Consider the following 20,463-nt stretch of genomic DNA (forward strand, 5'->3'; position numbering starts at 1 on the left):
TAAAAATTCCTTTTTAAGGTGAACACTTTGCACTAAAGAGCAAGGCGCAACAAAACTTTTGTTGGAAAGCAGCAAAAGAGGTTGCATCAGGGTGAAAGAGCTGGAAAGCAGCAAAAGAGGCAAACTTACCCCAGCCCCATTCACCCCCTGCCTAGGCACTCCCCAGCACATGGGAGCATGAAACTCTGGTCCCTGTAACACTCAGGACCAAACAGGATTCTCTCTAACTACCGCTATACTACTAAATAGAAGAGGAGCAGGACTAATGTCCATCTCCAGGGCTCAGGGGCACAGCATAGCTTGCATCCACATAGCTAAGGTTGGCCTGAGCTGCAGATTTGTCTTGGGATAGTTGGACGGAGCAGCCCTGATGAGAGCCATGGAGGATGCTAATATCAAGCAGAGCAGAGAAGGTTGAGAGCTGTCCCTCTTTTCTATTTGTAAAACGAGGTTCTCGGTTATGATGAGATAGCCCCTTGATGTCAGACTGTTACCCAGTGTGAGGTCCTAGCCTCTCATTGTCTTCTGTCATGGCTCTCCCATGTTGTGTGTGTTCATCACAGGACAACTCCATCCTGACCTCACGCGTTGGATATGAGGGCACTGGTTCGGTGATTTTCTGCCCTGCACATTGAAATGGCTGTGATTTAAACCCAGTGTGGGATGAGAAAGAACTTTCCACCCCCAAAACGCTGGCAGGACAGCAATCTGCTTGACCCCAGCCCCAGCCTTTCCCAATGCCTGCTGCACCGGGGCCAACCTGGGCAGCACGACCTGGGCTGATCCCTGAAACCATCTGGAGTTAGCAGAAAGAGTCACTAGCACAGAAACTGGAGTCAAGTTGAAAAAACCCCTGTCTTCCCCAGATCCAGTGGACCTCCACTGGTTTAATAAGAAATACGTGCAAACTTTATAATGGAAAAGAGAAAATTGTCGTGATAAGCAGCTTGTGGTGGTCTGGAAACATTTTGCTGGCATTTATTGCCTCCTGTGCTACTCTAGGCATTTTGTTATGGCTTACATACTATCATCCTCAATTACTTTGCCAAGTAAATACATTTTTAACACAGAGACAGCCTCTGTCCTGGTTATAGCCACCATCATTCCCTATCTTTCTTGAGCCCACAATATGGAATAAAACTTCTGTGCTTCCTTCCTTGCCAAATTATGTCTACTGCATGAAATCACCAGGGCTAATGTGCCCGTTTTGGAAAAAGAGGTGGGACACTCCCTTTTCCCATTAAAATGTGCTCTCCAGGCAGTTTGAGCACCAAAGAAGCAGTCCACTACTTCTTCTATCCCACACAAATCATATCCCAGCAGTGTGCTGGTGACCCCCGGGGGGCTTGGCAACTGTGTCCGGTCCCCCTTCTCCTGCATCACCCCATGCTATGCCTCCCTTTCTGTCACCAGTAATAGCCAGCCACTGACTCTGGGATGATTTCTCTCCAACACCAACACACTTGAACTGGATCGTGCATACCAGCTGATACGCCTACCACAGATATCTGTCCCAGGAAATAAATGAACCCCCTAAATCTGAGGAAGTGATATTACAAATGTCAATAGGGAAATATCTTTTCTTAGACAGAGGGCAGGAATTTCACACATTTCTCACATAAAGTTATCCTTATTCCTTAGGGACCTGCTGCACTTTTATATTACATTTTGAGAAATAATACTTATAAAAGATTCATCCTTTTCTGGCATATAGAGTAGCTCTTATGTTTCTGTCTTTAGAGACTTAAGGGACCACAGCTTCTGCAAATGCTCAAAGCTTTCACTTCCATGCATGAGAGATATGTTTATATTCAAACCACATTTTAACATTATAATTGGACAGCATAAATAAAAGGATATTCATTTAATCATTAAGTTCAGGAACAAGAAAAACATGTACATCACTTGCTAGAGCCTGTCATGTTACCCAGGACTGCCTGGGAACTAGACAGTCACCCCACTGCTACTCCTTCCCGCTCCAGAAGAAAAACTCTGGTGCCTACATGACCACTGGATAGGCTGACAGAGGTTGTTGATGGTGTTTCAGGCCATCAGCTGTGATTTTGCCCTGGCACACCCCTCTTTGGGAAGGTGAGCTCTGGCTGCTCACAGGCTTGCTGTCTGCCTGGACACTGGATCTGTCTTCGGGGGAGGCTGCAGGTGGCTCTCAACATGCAGAGTGGACACATCTGGAATAAAAACATGCTGGGAAACTGTAGAATATCCCAGACCTAAGACTGAACGATGGGAACACCATGTGGCAAGTTAGCAAGGTTTGACTCACTGTGACTAGGGAGCAAAACTTTGCTAACTGGTGCTGGTTACTAAAGCATGCAGCAGCCAAGAGTAAAGTTTGCCCCCATTTGATTATATCTGTAATTCATTTTCTAAATAAACATAACCTTCACTTTTCAGAGCTGTTTTGATCCATTTCCCCCTCCAACGAACCACCGTTTCCTGTTTTCTAGATGATTTTTAAATTGTGTTTGGCAACAACCCTGTTTTCATCACCTGGAAACTCAATATCCAGCTGGCTTGTGTGTCATCGTCTGCATACCTTGGGCTATATATTTTGCAAAATTGTATTGATTAAATGTCTGCTTTCACTGTTCTTTAAAAAAACACACCCCAGATAAAAGGTCCCATTGAATGAATTTTCAGTTGGTTTGTGTTTGCAGGTGCCTGTCAGTAGAAGGCACACTTCCAAACCAGCTCTGAGGGCAACTAACAGAAGGCTTTCAGGCATGTTATAGAAACTAATCACAGAGTTTGGCCCCCCATGTAATTCCAACACTAATTGGGAGAGCAACACGGAACACTAGAAGAAGGCATATACATTCTTGCAGTCCAGCTTAAATCTCCAAAACAACACTCTCTGGGACCAGAGAAGAGCTCGTATTGTGTACCCATCCCCTGCACATGGTGATTTTTTTCCCCACAACGCATTGAATTGTTCACTGGTTCTCAAGATGTCATTATTTTCATATTTTCTGTATCTGTATCACGAAATTGGCAAGAGATTTCTAGCAGAGAATGGCAACATCTTCCACTCCTGGCTACATTTCTCTTAACTAATTGGGACAACAATTTGAGTAGCAAAGACAACTCATCACAGCTCTATGGAAATACCTGAGGCTGCCAAGGAAGAAATGTCTCCATGCACAGACTGGGGGGCACACAGCAGCCTGAGCCTGACAACAGCCATCCTCTGTGTCATATTCTGATTTAGCACAGAGGTTTTCAGGCTTGGTGGCAGTGGCAGCTCCAGGAGCCACTTGTGTCTGAGGACTGTCCCAGTACATGAATCACTAGAGAAGCAACACACAGTCATGACTGGTGGCACCCACTTTCCCTCGGGAAGGGAGACCTCCACCACCTCCTGAGCACAGTGGGTGCTCAGTGAGAAGTGCTCAGGGTGCCTGCGTGAGCCCTGGTCAGGAGGGTGGTCTGCTCTGCTCCCCCATCCCCCAAATCTCCTGAACCTAGAAGCCTTCATAAGCACCTCCAGGTCCCAGGCATGTCTCTCCCCTGCGGAATCATTTCAAAATTGTTCAATAAAGTGTTTCAGCTTTTAATCCCTTTCTTCTGCCAGTGAGAAAGCACAAGTGATTATGAGACAGATAAAATATCTGCAGGTCACAGTTCACTCTGCCTGCTCCTGCATAGGGGATGGGGATATCGGACAGAGGTAAGTCATCTTTTTTTTCGTTTTTGTGTCTGACCACATCACTCAGGAACACATTATAAGCTCTTTGGGGCAATATGGTGTTTGAGACAATTAGTATATATCGCTTCATTAAATCTCTGTGAAACTGCAAAGGAAAGAAAATGTCAGGTTGAAATGCTCCTTGTAACTCTCTTGGAAATCCAAGGCAGTCTCTAAATACCAGTGCATCAGGTGTGCTTCAGATGCCCACAGTAGAACAGGCAAAGTGCCACACTGCAAACTCCTCCCTCTGCAACTTAAAGCCCAAAGTCAGATTTACTTTCTTGTATTGTAATTCATACGGGATCCAACACCACCAATGTCATCGTTATGCCCAAAATTCTTTGTCTGAAGCCATTTTCTCCACTCAGAGTTTATCCTATTTTTCCCCTCAAGCTTTCTTAGCTCCTTTATCATCTCTGAGAAGAGATGATTTTAACATACTTCATTCAGAGAGATCTTCCACGCTTGCAAGGAGCCTGCGAGAGCCTTTGGCATGGTGCCATCCACACCACATGATGAATGGAGCCTCCTGAGTACCTGGAGGGATTTCAGACTTTATTTATTTCATTTTCCTTCTGCTTTCCTCTAATTTTGTGTTCCCTTATGGAGCACGCTCTTCTGGCCTTCCCAGCACATCATTTCTCGCCTGATGCTTTAATACCCCTGTGTTGACCAGCCTGAGCTGCCCTCTCTAGCAATCACCAGGCAGCAGGGCCATAGTGTCAAGCTTTTCACTGTCCCAGAATTAGCATAAGAAACTGGCACATTGGCTGTGGCTGTAGACAAATGTGACCTTTTCAGAGGCTGACTTTATTTATATATTCTATTGCCATTTATTTCTCTGTCACAAAAAAAAATCATAAAAAAGTAGCGCACTGTCTCCCAGACTTACTAACAGTAATCATTAAAATATCTCTGACTAGCAACACTTCTTAATCAAACAGTAATTAAGGCTGCAGTCGCAGCCTGGGACACAGGCTGAGCATACGGCAAGACCATCATTTCCATTCCAGTTCCTCTGCACTTTCACTTAGGTGTTAAAGTGCCAGACACGCATGCCCCCACAGATATACATGTATCCACGTGCTGGCACTGATGGTAGAAATAACTCAGGGGCAAGCGCAGTCCTGTTCACCGTTGGACCTATAGATCATGTGTTTCTATAATCTCACACGATGGTTGGGAAAACCAGCTCATGTGATGTCCTAAAGCACACAGCTGGGCATGCACAGCAATTTTTGCCTGCTCTGGCAAGCTGTCCCCCTCTTTGTCCCTGGGGACCATTTTCCTTGGCACATCCTCTCGCGGGGCTCACTGTCAGCTGCACTTGCCAATCCATGCCCCGAGTCCCCAAGGGCACTTGAGAGGGGCTGGAGCCTCATGTCTTTCCCCTCCCAGTTCCCTGCTTGCTCTGAAGCTTTCACCCAGGCAGGACGCTGGGCTCCTGTGTGCTCATCACCCTCTCCCATATGTCCCGATGCATGAGACCTCTGCTCTGCAGAGCTAGACATTAATGAGTTTGGGAGAACTCCCCAGCTTTCAAATTAATTAGAATTAATCACCCACCAGAAGCGTCTATCAGTCCTGCTATCCCCATTTTGCAGAGACAGATGTTCCTGCGTGCCTCCCTCCAGACTGCACATCCCGACCACCCTTTGTTTTCTTCTCAGCATGAGGCAGCCTCCTGCCCACCCAGGTAAATAAAAACCTGCATCATAGAAACAAAGAATCATAGAATCCTTTAGGTTGGAAAAGACCTTTAAGATCATCAAGTCCAACCATTAACCTAACACTGCCAAGTCCACCACTGAACATCAGCCCTTCCCTGGACAGACCCTGTTGCTTCACATGATCTGAGCTGACGGAAAGTCAAAAGCCTTAGCACAAGGTTAATGGTAGCTCACCTGAGCAGATCTTTCTTTTCAGCAGTGACAAGTAATTGAGTTTCTTTGCCAGCTCAGCACCAGTCCCTGTTGTCGACAGAGACTGCCACTGCTAAGTGTGTAAAAATAATGGGTAAGGATAAAAGATCAATCATAATTTTTGCAATATTGTCTCCCAGCTTAACAACCTCATTTAATTAGAAATCATAGATAGCAACCATGGCAGGTAAATTTAATATAAATTCTGAAACACCTGAGATTGCAGGAATTTTACCATCTCTAATATTCTTGTTAATAAAAATGTCTCTGAAGTTGAAGGTTTCTCCCAGGAGTCTCCCCCCATACCACACAGCTCAAAACCAACCAACCCAGAGGACCTGCACGGGCCACTGGCACATCTTTGTGTCTGCTGCAGGGTCCCATGCCATGCATGAGCTCCTGAGTGCTTGTGTAGCAAACACACAAACCTGTGACCATGCAGGAATGGGGTGAGATGTCACTACTCACTCAGCTGAGCTATGTGGAGAAAATGTCCTGGCACATAAGCACCTTGTGGCAGCAAATCTGCATTTTTGCTGGTGTAGGTTTTCTCAGCTGGATCTGGGATGAGGGATGATTTTGCTGCCCAGCACTGAGTCCAGGATGAGGGGTGTTGGGTACCCTGCCAGGCTGGCAAGGACATGAGACTGCCTAATGTAATGCTGGGTAATGAGCCCACCTCCAGCATCAGATGGGGATTTGGAGCGATAGCTGTGACTGCATGGAAAGCAGGCTGAAATACTAACACTGTGATCAGTCCCATTAGCTTAATCACTTGCTTTTTTGTTTCAGAGCAAATTTACCTTCATCTAGTCAGCTGTAAAAAACAGAAGAGCTATGTTTTCTGTTTTTACTTTAGCATCACCCAGAAAGCCCATGTTCTGGGGGAAAAGGGTATTTGCACAGGCTTAACTTCAGTGGCCTAATACAACTACAGCAATCACATGAGGAAAAAACACATTAATGTGTGTCCAATAAACATAGTCAAGAAAAAAGCAACAAGTGATAAATATCCCTGGACTATTAGACCTGCAAGGTGCCTCCTGAGCAGCAGGACAGCAGTGCCATGTGCACCCATACGAGGGTCAAGATGACCCCAGAGCTTGTCCTTTGACCATGAGGTTTTGTTGTTCTCCTGCCTGGCTTCTGTCTCCTCTGGCCAATAGGAAAAAGAAGATGCTCAGCACTGGAGAGGGGGTTGTGGCTGAGGGGGAGGGCCGGCAAGGAGGATAGAATGGCCAGAAACCCAAGAACATCTTTTTCAGCTCACTGCTTTCCTGCAGCCAAGACAGACAAGGGGACAGCAACTGCAGCTGAAGTTTGGTCACCCAGTCCCAGTTCCGGTCCCAGCCCTCACTGGCAAGCCAAGAGTGGGGCTTCCCATCCTGGCCCTGGGGCAATACATGCACCCATGTTAATGGAGCAGAGGTCCACAGGAGGCAAGCTGGGCCCAGGGAGCTGTAGAAAGGGCAAGTTCAGATTAAAACATGCTTCTGAGGCGCAGCACAGCTCCACCTCACTGAGACTTGGAGGTTTTCTGTATCAGCACCATGGGCTCCCTCTAACATTCACTGTGAAACTCCATCAAAGCCACCATCCTTCATTTTGGTGTTGCTGGGAAGCCAGAGAGAAGCCCCAGTTCCCAGCCCAAAATCAGACACACAATTGCAAATAAGTAAATCAAATAGCTGCTCTGCTCAACTCAGCCACCCTGGGGAGCAGGCAGGGCTGAGTGGCAGGTTGGTAACAAAAAGGCTCTTGCCCCAAGCAGGCTGAAGGCACCCAGCTTCAGCCTTCACCATGGACCCTTCCTGCCCTGGTTGTGGAAAAGGTTTTAAGCTGAGCTGAAGGCGCAACAGGACTTGCACCCCTCAGACACACCATTGCCTTTCACCCAGACGGGAAAGACAAAAAATAGACATGCAGAGGGAGAGCAAATCTGGTTTCTCCCCAGAGCACATCTTGCCCATGTCTGCAGCCTCCATAGCAAGGCAGGGCCAGTCCAGCAGCTCCCAGGGGCTCCAGGCAGCCGGCAGCAAAGATCCCAGTGTTGCAGGGGGTACATCCTTTTTTTGGGAAGGGACATATAATACACCACATGCATGGGTAGAGCCCAGCCACTTTGCTCACTGACCCACACAAATGTGGCCTCCTAGGCAAGAGAGTAAACAGCAGGAGATCCAAGCCTGACAAAACCAGAAGGGTCACTGCAACTCCTCCTGAAAGGCAGCAGTATTGGTATGCGCAGCAGGGAGGGTGGGAAACCAGGAATTCCTTACCCAGCCCCACTGGGAGCTCATGAGGGACAGAGAAACCCATCTTCTCCCACCTCTTGCATCCCACCCAGCAGAGTTGCCACCGCTCCCACATGGGACACTGGTTCAGCAAAGACTCAACCCTGTAAAACTTTTCTCCTCCATGTCCCACAGAAGCCTGAGGAACCACAGCCACCTCCAAGTGTGTGCCAGCTCAGATGTGACACGACACCCTACAGAGGCAGCACCCTCCCTTCCCACATTTTAAGGAAAAACGGATTGAGTATCAACACCAGAGCGGTGTTTTAGACTGCTAAGCATCCTCTTGAATGACTAAACGGCAGTGAGTAATCTGTATTTACATACATTATGGTCTATTCCCCCATTGTAAGGCGATTTGTATAGATAACTTCCATTAATGATAAAGGGAGTCATTCACATAATTCCTCGGCACATTAATGGCCATCTAGTCTCCTCTGTGTAGTATTTCGTGTTGCTGCATTTAGCGAGCGCAATATAAACGTGGCCGACTTAATATGCAAATAAATTCAAGTATTTACTGAGCCATAAGAGACAGTTACTAGGCACATCTCTCATTCATCGTTTATGGGGAAATAGATGGAGGCTGCCAGATGAAATCGGGAGATAAATGCTATAAACATTTTTTAAGGCAGCAGGGGAAAGGGTACTGAGTCTTCTCACATACATAAATAATGGTCATAAACAGTTTCTTGAAGACATCCTCTCTTCTATTTATTTTTACTCTGTGTGTGTCTTTAGTACACATCCGCACTGAAGCTCTATTTGTTGCACTGCTGGTGGCACTGGAGTCCCTCCCATCCCCTGGGGACAGAGCAGAGCCCTGCAGCATCCCCAGTCACTCGCTTACCACCTCCTTGGCAGCTGCCCAAGCTGCAGGAAGGGAACATGCTCACCTTAAAAAGATGGGCCACCCCCTCCAGCTCCCTCTTTTCCTGACAGCAAAATGTGAATCCTTTAGCAGCACCTGGTGCAGAAAAGGGTTGGGAAACCTTTCGTGCCATTTCTTTTCATGGATATTCTCTTGAGAAGCTGAACTGGGCGTTTGTAAAACAAGAGCCCTCACCAGGTCTGTTTTTTCTGAGGCAGAGGAAAGACATCTATGGACAAACAGATCTTAAAAATGCATCAGATATGGTGTTACTGAAGTCCTCCTTCAGTTCCCCGTGTAAGATTTTTAGATGTCATGCCAAATGGATGTGTCCTCTACAAGACTTTTCTTTCTAGTCGTAATAAATTAACACTGATTCACTTTCTTATTCTTTCAGATGGAAAACAAGGAAAAATTCTCTATCTCTATTACACAGTTCAATAGGATGGTTCCTGTGCACATACATACTCATGGAAAAATGTAGATACATATATTAAAAGGCCTTATCTACCATTAGATTCCCCAGCACTCTGGTGGGCTGCATCCCTATGGGATGCTGTGGGGCTTTTCCATAGGAGTGACCAACAAACCCCAGAGTTCTTTCCAGCATCCCCGTGTCAGCTCTGGGCTGGTGCATCTGTCCAAGCTTGCGGGCGCAGCAGCGAGGGTGTGCAGGCATCAAACTGCACAGCCGGGTGCAAGCCAAGCCAAAGTGTCCAGCACCACCACCATGCTTGCCTGGCTGCCTGGCAGGACAGCCCACAACGGCCAGTCATGGCGGCAGCTCAGCCCCAAACAAAAATAATAGCAGAGACGAAAAATACCAAGCAATCTCTGTCCTTAATAGGGAAGCCCCTCTTGTAACATTGCCCTTTGGGTTTGTCCTCAGCTAAGACCCCAGAGCTCCCCTTTCCCCTGTTCTGTGACTACCTCTCCTTTCCAAATCTCTTTTGTCTGAGTACTGTCTCTGGCCAGGTTTGAAGGTCCCTCCCGAATCTTTGCTCTCTCCTCTGACACACATTTCTCTCCCCACAGTGTCCACAGGTGCAGATGGCTGTATACATTTTGGAAATCAGATCATTTTACACACCGACTCTATAAAACAGAGCCCCCACCCCAAACCTGCTTGTGCCCATCCCGGCATTGCTGTGCCCCTCTGCTGCACCGCCAGGAGAGTCTTCACCATCCCTTGCAGGGTACAATGCTGGCCTCACAGTTCAGGTGTGGCTGCTCTGCCCCAAATCCAGGCTGTGTTGGGGGCCAGGGAGCAGTGGGAGGCACTTGGGGAGCAGGAGGGTACGTGAGAGACTGATTTTGTGGCAAGGCAACAGGACACCCAGCAAACAGGACCAGTGGTGGTCCCACACTCGCACCTTTCCCCTCTCCTGCCTTGATAGACTTTCAGTGTTTGAGTGACACTTTCCCTCTGACCGTGAGTTTATGGAGTGCCTAAACATACACTGGGGCATCTCAGGGTGACAATGACTATAATTCTCAATAAATCTCCCTGTGTCACAAGACAAGGTCTTGGGTTAAAAACTTACCTGCCTGTGGTGTCCTCCCTGGCAGGCAGGCAGGAAGAAATCATTGGGGACCAATGCTGCTCAGAGGCTTTCAGGTTACCAAGAATTTCTCCTGCATTACGGGGACATGACAGCTTCTTCCTGCTAGTGGGAGGAGGCTAATGCACATCGCCTCCAAGAGCCCCTCACACGAACAGCTGCCGGCCAGCCAGACTGCTCAGCTTGGACATATCTCAGGGCGGCATCTTCCTCTGGGAAGCTGTTTTGGGAGGACTTCCCTTGTAGGAAATGCTCATTGCAGCCCTCAAGTAGTCTTGTCGGCTCTGGGGAAACTGGCTCTCGGGAGTCCGCCTTGCAAGGCTTGGGGTGTGGGGATAGCATGTCCTCACCTGCCATTAAATCTAAATCAGTTTTGAAAGCAAAAGCACTCACAGTTAGCTTCTGTATTGAAACCTCAGGTGCATGACACCTTCAGGAAGATGGGATGAAAGAAGAAAGCATCTCATGCCTCCCCTGCACCTCCCACCAAGTAAAACACGCCACATTTTGTGGTACCTCCTTCACACCATTGACACACAAGCGGAAGCATGGAGAGATGGAAGCAATCATCATACCTAAAAAAAGATATTTACAAAACAGAGAGGTAGAGCAGCTCTCGGAGTCCAGTCCCTCAGCAAAAGGCACATGCACACACACTGCTCATGTCCAAGGAGCACATCAAAGAGAAATATAACTGATATTTTACAAATTACTTTTACTGCTTGAGATCACAGAGGAAGTTGTGAGTAAGATGTTGTGAGGAATTGTCTATTGCTGCATGTGTTGCAGTATTAACCCTTTGCAGCTCTCCCTGGGAAAGCAAGGCTTGCACAGGTGCTGGCAGAGCTCCAACAGCTGAACTGCCACTGCTCCCCAACACCCTGTGCCAAGGGGGGGAGCTGGTGTATGGAGCTGGGCACCACTTTGGGTGCAGCCCCAGTTCCAGATGTGGAGAAACACATGTCTCCACTGGCATGCATTTGGGGTAGGGTTAATGGAAGAGTGCAACCTTGGGCTTTCCCCTGCCATGAGCCAAGTGCAGTCCCCTTCTCTCCTGCCCTCAGCTGCAGAAGCGCTTCGTGGGCACCCAGGGTCCATGTGTGCCACGATAGCAGATCCACTGCGAGGAGTATGGTAACCAAAGCACCAAAAGCAATTTAGGACTCAACCCTAAACACTCAAATTCAGTCACACCTCTTGTAAATCAAGAAAATGCTGGGGAATACTCTTGGGAGTCCCACACATATAAAAATTTGAAGCAACAAGAGCAACAGCTGGCAAAAGCTGCAAAAGCTTTTGTTGGTCTGACATGTCTAATGCCAAGCACGCCAGCATCTGCGCACGTGCCAGGTAAGAGAAGCAGGAAACCAGAGACATATTCCTGGCCCTGCTGCCAATGGGGGATGGAAAGGAAATCCCATCCTTTGCATCCCACCCCTGAACTGAACAGAGCAACAAATTTAAACAAGTGGAGAGCAAAAGGCTGTCATTTATAGCACCATTTCTACCATACGATGAGAATCACCTTTAATGATGGGGTCAGGATAAACTGCAGGGCAACAGCAAAGTGTTCAGTTCAAGAGGAATTATTCATCCTTCAGTGGAACATAATTACACATCCAGACTCTCTCTGGGCAACTCTTTATTCGGGCCAAATTTACACTAGTTCCTAAAGGGAGCAGTCAATCTTAATGAACAACTTACAGTTTCATCATCTTTATAAGGCTTTATTAAAAAAAAGAATATCAGAAGTTTAGATCTTTAATTAGTAAATTTTAACTCCACCTTCACTGCACTGCACATCACCCTTTCTTTTGTCTATTCCTTCATTCTCATCAATAGGAAAACTTGGTACAAAGATGTTGCTTAGATTATAAATTATTTTCAATTTTATTAGTCAATAGCAAATTTAGCCAGTACCTTTAAAGCACCCATATATCATGATTCTGTTTGGCAGAGCAGTATGTAATCCCCTGACACACGATTTTGAATTAGGTATTTTTTAATATACAGCAAAATAAAGAGAAAATTTTTATTCCTTTGCACAGGAAACCAATTCCTCATGAGGTAACTTGTTATGACAAAATTAATACACATAATTTTTCCCATTAAGGTGAGCCTGGAATATTTTTCTTTGCATAAGTAAACCAATTATTGTTCATTCTCACTGCAGGGAGCCTGGCAGTGACCGTCACCTGTTAAATGCTGTAGCTGCTCTTAATGGTCAGCTGGAGAACTCAGATGGGAGTGTTTTATGTAAATAAAACTGACTCCTCCTTTGCACCATTTTAAAGCTGTAGGGAGAGAAGTAGGGCAGGATTTTAGGGAATTGGGGTATTCGTTCTCATCGTTATATTTTTCTTTTAAAAAACACCATGATGTCACTGAGTATACTTCATGAAAGTGAACCAAAATCCCCTGAAGATAACAGGGCTTTGCTAACTTCAGTGTTATCAAATATAAACATTTTTGCCTCATTCAATTTTTAACAGAAATCATTGCTGTCTTACTCTCACCAACTATTTGCTGAGGGTCTTCTTTACCCAATCTGTGCTTTTATACCTTGTATTTATTTGCTAGGCTTGCGTGGGTTCCCTGCCACTTGCAGGAGGACACTGTGCCTCAGTCTCTGGTTTGAAGTACTCCGGATGTTCTAAAACTAATGCTAGGGATATTGGCTAGATTTAGTGATGTGATTTCAGTCTGCTGTAGGAAAGGAGCCCCTGGATACCTCTGGTCAGAGCCCAGCGAGAAGTGGTGATGCTGGGGAATAGGTTAAATCATCCCCTTTTCTACTGGTGGCGTTTGGGTCAGCTCCCACCAGAGCTGGGTGCTGGGGCAGCCTGCGAGGGTGCCAAAAGGTCCCGGCATGGCCAGGGTCAAGGAGGATGGACATGTCCCCACTGAGGGCAGCCCACATCCCAGCAACAAGCCCCTTGCTCAGCTGTCTCGTCCCAGTGGGACTGGGGGAGGGAGCGGGCAGGAGCCCAGCTGGCAGGGCTTGCCTGTCTCCTGTTCCCAGGCTCTGAATGGCCAAGCATCCCACACCCCGCTTCCTCGCTTCACCCTATAACCTGTGCCCTCTCTCACTTTTTACCTTTGCTTAATGTTACCTTAAATTTGAGGGAGGGAAGGTGTCAGGGAGACATCTGTGTAAGGTCACATCTCAGCCTCCAGAAGCTTGGAGTTTCACCCACATACCATGATGGGGTGCTCTATGCTGTTTCCCTCTTAAACTTTTTTTTTTTTTAAATATGTATCAAAACCACAAATTCTTGTGTCAAGTACAGAGCTAAGGGAATGGCTGAGGGAAAAGCATACTACTGCAATTTCTTCTTTCTAGGCACCGTAGCCACCATCAAGCACCTGTACAGTCATGTGTTCCCAGCAGGTGAGAAACCTCAGGGCAAGGTGCTGGTTGCCCAAGAAGGAAAATTGCCTCTTTCTACCCACTCTTTTCCACAAAATATAGGAAAGTACTGATTAAACATTTCCAATATACAAAATGCAATATACAATATGCAAAATAACAGAAATATCAGAGATACTATGCTACATCAGCAAAGCATTTATCAAGGTATACCCTCTGTGGAGTTTCTGACCTGATTCAGCACATGTACTTTTTCTGTTGGTAGATTTTTTTTCTGTTCCTCTTCCACACTCCATCATTAAAAAGCTCGTGCCCCTGCCAGCCTTTCTAATCTGAAGAACACGTGCATCGGCTAAATAACTTTAATGATGGGGCAGAGAGGCTCTGCCTTATTGGGAAAATTAGTGTGACATATGAATTAAAAGAAAAAGTCACCTGCAGCTGGAGAGGACTGGGAGACACCTCATCTAAATAAGATCACAAAACCTGAACTTGGAAATCTCCAAGCCATATCCTTAGCTGGTGTCAGATGAGGCTGGAGCCAAGGAAGTTTCGCTGATTTACACCCCCAGCTGACTGAGCCCAGTGTGCTTAGTTGGATCTGGGACTGGCAGCACAGTGTGGTGGAGGATGCTGTAAGTACTCCTGTAGCACAAAGACACTTTTTAGACTCCAGCCCTGCTCCCACAAATAACAACATCCCCATGCTTTCCAAGTATTTGGTATTTAACCCCCCTTTACATGCTTTCCATTGTGCCTTTTTTCAATCTGAAAAGCCCTTGGTTTATCCTTGAGCAAAGTGTCTTCAGAAGCCTCTTGAAATAAACCCAAGATTAAACAGAAATCCCCCACCAAGCAGAGAATTCAAACAACTCTCCTTCTGCAGCTCACCAGATTAACTTTGCACTCCTGCCACAACCCTTGCATGCACCAAAACCAAAAGCAACTTCTTTCCGCCAAACTGCTGCCAGCAGATGAACCCGGGGCAAAGAAACCCAACGCCCACAGCCATTCACCAGCTGTGGAAAGGGAAACAGTGCCTGGATCTCAAAGGCTGAGTTACTCACTGAACCACGCCGGGCTTCACCCTCTGGCAGTGAGTGGTGGGCTGCGGGCTGGGGCTGGTGTGGCGGCAGAGCCTCGGGGAGCTAGGCAGGGACCGGCAGGGCTAGACAGGTGCCCGCATGCATTTCATCCCCATGCTCAGTCCTCTCGCAAAGTTACCTTTAAAAGACCTAGAAAGACAAACATAAACAACTCTGCTAAAGTATGCTCCTCAGCATCTCTCATAACCTAGGTGCCTGTTAGCCTCGAAGGAAAAACCCAGCGTATAAACAGTATCGCTCCCTTAGGTTTTCATTTAAGGATAAAAATTCAACTTAGCATCTGGTTTGAAGATACGAGATTATAATTAAACTCATTGCTCTATGAACTATACTAAACCTCAAAATCTGTGATATAAATACTGCCTGCAATACCGTATATTGCAAAATAAGTTGCTTTTAAAATGGAAGAGGCATTTACCTGGCAGCAAAAAAACCACGCTTAGATTCAGGTTTGGAAAAGCCCGAAGCCGCTCTGCATGCCGAGTGCTCTGTAGTCAGAAGTCTTCATCAACTAGTGCACGGCGCGCACACACACACACACACACACGCACACACACACACAGGCTCCCTCCGCCACACAGCACAAGTCGTCGGCACACGCTGATCTGCTGCCCCTCTCCTCACACAAACTGCTTCCAGGGCTAAGTAAGAGTGTGCTTTGGTGAAGAGTCTCCAACTGAGGAGCTGTAAAGTTATCATACAGACAAGCAGAATGAGAACTGCTCCAACAAGGCTCAATGACAAACATCAGGCAGAGAAGAAGAAGCATGCTTTCCCCTTACCTATTGCTTAGGTTATAACACTGAGCAGTGTCTTTAGAGAGCCCAGGCATTGGGACCCAAAGGGCAGAGGACTTTCAGCACAGTCACACAGACCCCAGCAAAAGCCATCTTCTCCCTGTCTCTTAGCACAGTGTAAGTCTCCAGCAGCTCAGCTCTCCAGCTGCAAACATCTCATTAGACTAATGCATTCAGCACAGGCAGAAAACTCGATTTACCATAGCTACAGCAATGAATTTCCATTACGATGACAGCTTCAACCACATCATGTCCGGAAAAGCAGCCAACCACTGCCTTTTAAAGAACACACACATTTTTACACGCAGAAAACGAGGCCTGTGCATCGGGTTTCCTTTCTCTTCGCAGCTACACTGAGAAAAAAAATTGTCATTTCTTTTTATTTCAGAAACTCTGCAAGCTGAAAGGTAAAGGCATTTGGGCTCTTATTCCCCACCCCCACCCCTCCAATAGCAGTATCTTTTGCAATACCATGCATTGGGCTGCGATGAGCAGAAGGGGTGTTTGCAACATTTCTGGTTTCACTACCCCTCCTCTGTTGCCATGGAAACCGGACTGTAGCATCAGCCCTTTGTCCCACTCCTGCAGCAGCCCGGCCCGATGCTGAGCTTACGTGATGCCACAGACGGGAAGGACCAGTCACTTCAGTTTGGATAATTTACGTGGAAATCAGGGGAGTAGCGCTTGGGATCTTTTTGCCGGCAACACTAGGTGTGCTTTTACAGCATTGCTCAAGCACACGCACACACACTTGTACACAAACACACAGAGTTGGCTGTGTAGATAATTCTGCAGGTATGCCCAGGCAATGATATCCATAATATGTAGAAGTATCAGTTATCGCAGCCATGCCATGGCATTTTGGCAGGATGCAGGTGTGGCTTTTCACTACATTTCCAGTCACTCCTCACAGAAGGCACCAGGTCTTCCCTTATTATAGCACAGCAATAGCAGCCCTTACCAACAAAAAAGAAAATATCTGTAATGCATATAATAAATAACCATCATAATAATCCTGCTATGCTCCATTGACTGTGCTAGATCAAATTATCCCAGCAAAGGGGTTTGTCACAGTTGTTTGAGAGTGTTGCACAGCTCCCCACTGCCCACTTCACATGCTCACATATATTGTTACTTGGTATTTATCGCAAGCCAAAATGTGCTCCTCACCTCTCTTTCTTTCCAGTCCTGTGAATGCCTCATCAGACGGGCTTGCATCCGCAGTCGCTGGTTTCGTGGTTCTTGCACACCGGTTTTGTGCTAGCCTGGTTTTACAGGGTTTAGGGGAGTTACTTTCAACTTGTCACCACAGAAGATGAGATGAGCATTAAGCCTGTTATATTTACTGAGGAAGAAGAGGAAAAGCAAGAAACCTCAGATCCCGGATCATTCGTACCAGTAAGAGCTGGGGCTTTGCCGGTGCCCTTCCCTGGCAGCGGGAAGGAGGGCAAGCACCTGCCCACCAGCAACTGTGAGCAAGGTGAGATGCTTGAGCTCACACCACCGGTCTTTTGCAAGAAGAATATGGGCAGGAGGATGGCTGGGGTGTTTATTTCTTTCTTAAAATCATGGCTAGAGAAAAAATTTGTACCTTCAAAGAAAATAAAAATAAAGTTTGGTAGATCCAGGAGAAAGAAGACTTTTTTTTTTTTTTTGCTTGCATTGCTATAAACTTGACAGACATAGTAGATGTGAAAAAATGTATTATCAGCACAGAATTGGAAAAACTGTTTTCAATCTTCTTCTACTGGTATATGAAACCCGTGGCACTCACAAACACACTGGGTAAGGAAGCACCCAAGCACTCTTCAGCCCAGCCTTCATCCTGGCAAAGATCTGTAATTCCCCTTTTTCCATCTTTTCTTTTTTTTGTTTTTTTGACAAAAATCAAGGTCAGTGGGCCAGCACTTATGGATTCCCATACCAGAGTGAAATGGAGGGAACTGGAGCACAATGCAAATTCCTGTTTATGTTCCATAATAGCATAGATAGGGAAAAGTATTAGTGATTAAGAAAAATCATGACAGAATCTTTTAAAAAGCCTGTCTTCTCTTTTAAGCTGTTTGAAATTTTGAGCATGAGGCTTAGCCATCCCTGTCATCTCACATTGCCTGAGCAGATGCGTTGCTGTGGTGGCTTGTCAGACCCAGTGCTGTTGGTTGTGTCATACCACGTTTCTGATGTAATGGGTTGGCACAACAGCACAGCACTGAGGCATCAGCTGCAACTTCTTTCAAAAAAATATGATATTAATACAATGCAGCACAATAGCAAAGTGCTGGGGAGGGAATTGGAAATTTTTCTTTTTGTCGCTGTTATTAATGCCATGCATAATTGTGAAGGTCTCAAACCAGCCAAATCCCCACTGCTTTCAGGGCAAGTTTTGTTCAGTTAAGGATTGTAGAGTTCTTTGGACTATGCTCTTCGCAGGGCTTGTCTGACAGCCTTGAATTTAAAATTTAATTTAAAGAGTCTTGAGTTTTGGTTTAACACATACAGCTGGTCTGTAGGGCAGCTTAACTTATGACCAAAAGCAAGGGTGGATGAGATAGTGTTGGAGGAATGGTTCAAAGCGTTTACATCTGCTATTAAGACAAATGCAGGGCTCATTTCCCGATCTTGGGCACGCCAGGATGGGGGTGAGGGGCAAAGGGAGATGAGCCAGAGGTGGGGCCAAGGGGAAGGTTTTGCCCAGGGCAGTTCAGGGGAAGGGTCTCTTTGCATGTTCATGGCATGCTCGCAAAAGCACCGGGGCCCACATGAGCAGCCATAGTCACCTGTTGGTGGCTTTAACCCAAAGCTGGCCCTTCCAGCATGAGGCTTGCCCACACCACTCTCCCACATGCAGAAAGATGTGCCTGACTACAGGGCAAGGGGGGAGAGGGAGGAGGTGGAGAACTTTAAATCACTGCCTGGGTAAATCTGTCCACCAAACAATATAAACATGGTTGAGGGATTGTAATCACTTGCTTCTTTTCCTAATAGAAATGAAAAAAAGTGATACAGTGGGGAAAAAGAAAGAAAATGCCTTGTTTACCTGAGGCTCTGGTTGTCAGCTAGCCTCAAAAATGCTCAGACACTTTCCTCTGTAGCATAGGGTTTGCAAATGAAGACAATACTGCAAAGAAATATTAAGGATCTCTGCACAGAGAGTCAGGCAATAGCAGAGCAAGGAGCATGACTGAAGTCTCCTGCCTCCTGTTGCTGCTTATCCAACTGTTTCAACCACGAGTCACCATCAGTCTCCAAAATTATTTTTTTAAAACACAAATCTTTTCAACTGTGTCCTCCATGCCCCTCCGCACCCTTTTCATCAGTGTCATGGTGTTTGTCTTTCACCTATTTTCTACTGATTATTTTTCAACCCTTTCCTCCACTGCTTGTCCTCACAGTCTCCTCTGAGCAGGAACAGATCCCAGATGCAGGAGTGAAGCTTTTGGGGCAGGCAATGACAAGGCAAGGGGTGCAGGACCAGGGCTTTAATGACCAGCTGGGAGGCAGCCTGATGCGCAGGGTTTGGACATGGGTTTTTCAGTGCTGGACTAGCCCCTAGCTCGCCTGGTCTCTTGGGTGCAAGGGTTTTGCTTGCCTGCTTCCAGACTAGCTGGGTATTTTTCTGTGCCACATACATAAATTTTACCCTTGGTCACCTAAAGTCACATCTGAAACACCAACAGCCACACCAAAGCCCTGCCCCGCTGTCTGCTGTGGGCTCCTCTTTTGCTAGAGACATCAGTTGGGGTCGCAGAAGCCCATCGCTATCCATGTGGCAATGGAGACCAGGTAGGACAACAGCCCTGATCCCCACAGTAATCTCTGTCCCCCCCATAGATGCCCTGAAACACCCTCAAAGAGGGAGTGACCCACCAGCTCTTGCTGAACTGCCCAGGCCATTTGATGGCTTGGGCTCTCCCAGAGAGGGATGAGCATCCCGGAGGGTTTCCACCCACACAGGAGTGTACCAGATCCTGAGCTCATGCCATCGTCCCTCCCCAGCCGCTGACTCCTGGCACGCCCAGCCCTGCAGCCTCACGTCAGGCAGGATGGCAACACAGCACTCCACTGCTCTTCATCCACCACCAGCATTAATAAACTGCCACAGATTGTCATTTTATTTCAAGCATTACCCTATAATTTAAATAATTCAATTCTTTAAACAATTACATTCAATTACCTTCAGATTTCCATGAAATCAGAAAGCATTCAGGGTAAGTGAGAAAGGAAATTAAATATCCCAAAACAGCCTAAGCGTGTGCAGCCCTACTTGCTATTTGGGCAGAAGATGTGCAGGGCTGGGGGGGATTAGAGCACTTCTTTCTGCCACCAGCAAATGCCTAGCTGTGGGGGTGACCTTCACCCCCTCAGTCACTGCTGCACAAAAGGCAGCAGTGGGTCTTTCAGGGCAGCTGCCTGCCTGGGTTATGCCCTGCATGCAAGTTTTTCCTTCATCTTTATTAGGCATTTCAGTTTAACAAGATTTTTACCTATAAATCTTTCCAGATGCTGAATCAATCTTGTGACACCTGCCCTGACCCTCTTCAACCCCCCCATGCTTGCATAGATACAGTTGGTTAAATTATGATGGGGTCCAGTTTAAGGGAATGAATTTAAACAATTACCTCAATTACAAGAGTGCTATCATCTTTCAAGAAACTGGGTCTCCAGGGAGGACAGCTGCTGAGAAGTCATTTAGACGTGTGAACCTTTGAAAACAGTGGTGAGAGGGGCTGTGACTCCAGCCCTGGCTGCCACTGCTCCCTGCTCGCACCCCAGCTCCTTCCCGCTTGCCCGGCCGAGGAGATGAGGTTGAATGGCAGCACCTGGGCAGGTTA

The 20,463-nt window shown here is 46.7% G+C and overlaps 1 protein-coding gene across 2 annotated transcripts in view; it reads right to left on the reverse strand.

Annotated features, from left to right (window-relative positions):
* The window catches only part of SCML4 (Scm polycomb group protein like 4), a 72,608-nt gene extending 56,830 nt beyond the window's left edge, over positions 1-15,778 (reverse strand). The window contains exons 1-3 of one of the 2 annotated variants that reach the window (XM_074864742.1): positions 15,617-15,778; positions 15,253-15,518; positions 14,796-14,963 (exon numbers count right to left, since the gene is read on the reverse strand). The gene's annotated coding sequence lies outside the window, so the exon portion shown is untranslated. The remainder of the gene's footprint in view (positions 1-14,795; positions 14,964-15,252; positions 15,519-15,616) is intronic. The other variant, XM_074864743.1, reaches the window with a different exon arrangement.
* Between the last annotated feature and the right edge of the window lie 4,685 nt (positions 15,779-20,463).

The sequence above is a fragment of the Strix uralensis genome, chromosome 3 (genome assembly GCF_047716275.1).
Source record: "Strix uralensis isolate ZFMK-TIS-50842 chromosome 3, bStrUra1, whole genome shotgun sequence".
NCBI lineage: Eukaryota > Metazoa > Chordata > Aves > Strigiformes > Strigidae > Strix > Strix uralensis.